Source organism: Haliaeetus leucocephalus, unplaced genomic scaffold (assembly GCF_000737465.1).
Source record: "Haliaeetus leucocephalus isolate CR32 unplaced genomic scaffold, Haliaeetus_leucocephalus-4.0 Scaffold450, whole genome shotgun sequence".
Taxonomy (NCBI): domain Eukaryota; kingdom Metazoa; phylum Chordata; class Aves; order Accipitriformes; family Accipitridae; genus Haliaeetus; species Haliaeetus leucocephalus.
The window spans coordinates 21,756,092-21,760,366 of record NW_010972886.1 but is presented as its reverse complement, the minus strand read 5'-3'; positions in this window follow the sequence as shown (position 1 = coordinate 21,760,366).

Sequence of the window (4,275 nt, the reverse complement as noted above, 5' to 3'; positions counted from 1 at the left end):
CCCTCTCTCCTCAGGCAGCGCTGGCCCAGGACGGTTTAACGGTCCTAGCCGCCGCTGGCAGCCCTTAACGGCCGGCGCGCGAGAGGGCGGCCGCGGCGGGGGAGCTGAGGGGCGATCCCCGCTCCGCACCCGGCCGGCCGCTGAGGCAGGCTGGAGCCCGCCTGGGAGCCCTGCCCCGGCCGCTTGCAGCCCTCGGTTTGCCCGGGACGCGGCGGCTGGAGGAGGGCCGGCTCCGGGGAAGGGGAGGACATGGGCCGTCCTGCCCGCTCCCGCCGAGGCTTCGACAGCCGGGCCCACCTCTGGAAGGCGAGCTAAGGAGAACGCCTGGGAGGCTGACGGCTAAAACCTCTCCTGTTCCAGCTGTCCCAGAAAGAAGCGTTTCATCCCAATTATGTGTCTGAGTTAAAGCGTGATGAGGCTGCCTGTAGCTACTTAAAAGTGTTGCGCTGTCCACTCGAACAATTCCGGTCATATTTTGTCTTCTGAGCGGCTGTGACGGATCTAGTCACGGTTTGAATCACTGGAACATTTTGGGATGACAGTGAAATGCCAGACGAGGCTAGACTAATCCGTTTCAAAAGGCAAGCCATGAATTAGTAAAATCCGAGAGATTACTGTCACTAAGATGAATAACGCCACTAAAATTAGACAACGGCTGAGACCAACTTTTTTCCTAAACAATGGAAAATAAGAGTGCATTTTACTTATGTTGTGCTTCACTTTTGTAGGTAAACTATTTTGTTTCATCAAGATATGACTGAGTCAGATTGCATGATGAGGCTTGCTTACAACAGGCAGAAACTAGACACAATGATTCAGCAGAGCTCTTCTGGTATTTCACTTTGTGTGGCCAGCAAAAAATATTAAATGCTATATCAAGTTACTACTTTCCTAAACCCTGGCTTCATTAGCTACAGTGAAGAAAATCATTGCAAGATGTGGAGTTATCCTGGAGTAGAGGGAATTTTTCCTCTGGGTTTTTTGCATCTTTAACTTCTGTTTTTAAGGGAAGAAAGGGTCTTAACCTTACATACGTTATCCAAATAGCCTCTGAAAGTCAAAACTCAGGACAAGAAATGAAACTGCTGAAAGAACAAGAACTAAATACTTCCCCAAAGTAGAAACAATTTTGAATATGCTGCCATGGCCCACTTCATTAAATTCTCCAAAAATATTAGAGATTTTTATGTTATTAGCAACACTATCTAAACATTAAGAAACAGATATGAAAGAATCACTAGGAAAATGTTCTTAAAGTGTTTACCTAATTGAGTTACCGTTAGTATGTTAAGACATTTTTATTAACAGACCACCTGAATTAAAATAATTGAAACATCTGAATTGTTTTACCACTTTCAGTACCTTATGGATGTGATAGTCTATGGAGAAAGCTCAGACTAAAAAACAAAACCCACTATTGGAGCCATTACTCTAAATGTAGTTCCAGTTCCTTTAAGATTGGAGATATTAAAATGCTAGGAGAAAAGAAAGCTTAAAACTTACAATAGAAGCTATTGTTATGTGTTAGACCCTGGTCCTTGTAAGTGCAACTATGTACAGACTAAGAGAAGAAAACTCCTTTTATTCAATGTGCTAAATAACCTAATTGAATTTTTAGGATCTCAAAGGTTGACAAGAAACACCAAGTCCTCCTTCTTGATAGTTTTGTATAGAACATCAATACACCAGCAGTTAATAGAAAATAAACAATGTTAGCTGATTGGCATTGGTTTTGGTGCTTTTGCACAAATTTTGGTACCAAGTACAATATTATTTAATGTTTCACTAGTGATCTGAATGTAAATTTAAACTTAATGAGAAAAAATGGATAAATGATAAATAATTATTACAGCTTTTTTTTTTTTTTTTAAAGAATATATTTTCACAGTGAAATGAAAAGTTAGGTGTCTGGGAACAAGAAATGCAAGCAGTATCAGCCAAATGGAGAACTCTCCTGAATAAAGCTCTGGTGCCCAAATTTTCAAAAAATGTTAAAAGTCAACTGAAGTGAAGAAAAGAGACATTAATATTATTTTGAAGCTGAAGAAAATTATTCAGAGGTAGAAACTTAAAGGGCTGAAGATGTATATTTTAGTTGAAAGAGACCAAGAGGCAGTTTGATCATCTTTATGGGAAGGAACTCTTTGTTACGAAATGGCTCTCAGGAAAATGTACAGAAATGGGTGACCAGAACCAGAAGCCAGTTAAATTTAGAAAGATTTTTTTTTCCTTGTACGAATCAACCATTCAAATAAAGTACCAAGAGGAACGGTAGAATTACAGTTGTTGTATATAGAAATCAGCTAGACCTAGGTGTTTAAATCAAATTTGGATCTCTCCCTGGTATACAGGTTTCGGTAAATGCAACTTCACACATGTACTGAATGCCATGTAACAAAACAGGAAGTTGAAAGGGGATGATATAATATTGCTGTCTGGTTGGAATTCAGTCAGTGTAACTGAGTGTCTGTAAATAGTGATATATACTTACCTGAAAGCAGTAGCTGCCAAAAATGTATTTTTCTTTGTCTGTCTGTCAGAAACAGGAGGCTTTACTCTGTTGCTGAATTCCTGTGCTTTTTTAAATTCTTCTGAATCATTTTCATTAGTTTCTTTCAACAACTTTAAAGAAAGAAGATAAATTTCTGTAGCACACATAGTTTTTGTTTGTCTTAACCTGTCAGAGAAATACACTGCTCCCTGTGTGTAGAACAGTCGAAATCCATGGTTATTAGTAAAACGGTCAGTATTTCTATTTTTAGGATTATTATTTCAGATGAGGTTGAAAGATGCACCTTTGACCTCAAAATGATCTCCCTAGATTTATCATATAGACATTAAAGCATTCCCTGCAGAAATGTACTGCACTTCTTTTGCTGCTGTTTTCCTCCAAGAACAGTAACAGGCATGCAGACATGCAAGAGAAAGTCTTAGGTTTGGGTTTGGTTGGCGTTTTGGAGGGGTTGGGGTTTTGGGGGGGGGGGGGTATTTCCCCCCCCCCGCCCCGTGCTAAAACTTGAGCAGTTTACTCACTGAGCTACACAGCTGAATAATGCCTTGGCTAGTCAGCATTATAAACAGAAAATTGAGGCATGGAGATTCCAGTTAACACTTCCAAGTTCTACAAACTATACAAAATATTGGCTAATTATTCATTCCCAAGTTCACTTTCCTGGTTTTTATGGCCTTAATTGTCCCATCGGTACACAGCATTTGCCATTACAGTTTACAGAAGCATTTGTTGCATTAAGCGCTTCACAACCACCAAAGGCAGCACTTAGATTCCAAACAGCATCACACTTTGGAACTGCAGCAGGTAGGTCTAAGTAGTGGCTATCACCGTTTTATTTATTTGCAATTAATACACACCTGGGAAACAATTTACAGCTGGTAAATGTGGAGCTATCTATTAATCTGGCTTCGACTACTAGCCAGTTTCTGGCTGTCCACTTCCCTGAGAGGAACATAAATTCCTCCCCTGCAGCTACTTATGTACAAAGGGATGGAAGATAATTTGAAGATTTCGCACCAAACGGCAGTAATATATTCCTTAGTAAAGAACTAGACACACGCCATGTGTTCTCAATCCTAAACTGGCTTTCCCCAGGGCAGACGCAATGTTTACGGGCAACTTGCAAGTGTGTGGAGAAGGGGAAGTCTACGCACTGACGACTGGTACCTGTTTCAAAACTGCTGCTTGAGACTTTATGGACCAAGCAAACGGACCGTAACATGCTCGTGTAGAAACAAGACGTGTCCTCTGACGACATCTGTGCGAGATAAAGGCAGTCGCAAAAAGCTCCCTTTCTAACCTCAAATTTTGCATGATGTGCATTCTCCCCCGAGGAGGGGAAGTGCCGCAGAATAAGTGCAGACGTAGACAGATATCTTGGGAAAGAGTCCTAATTTCCTCTGCAGCTTGTTCAGTCGGCTCATTTTGTCGTACGGTGATGCAAGCCGCTATAAAAGCCCCCTCCCTCGATCGCCCTATCAGCCGCCACCCACGGCGACAGAGATCGCCCTCCCCCTCCTCGCTCGCAGGAACGCACGTGAAGCAGACAGGGCGCTGACGCCCGCCTCGGGAAAAGCCGCAGCGCCTCAGCCAGACGGGACCGCGCAGCCCCGCGCCTGTCGGCTCCGTGTCCGTCCCCCCGCACCCAGGTACGCGTGCGAGCGGCCCGGGGTCGCGGCCCGGGGCTGGGGGGGTGGTGACGGGACACCGAAACGGGCGGGCTCCGGCTGCGGGAGCGGGAGTCGGCGGTCCCCGCGCCTCCG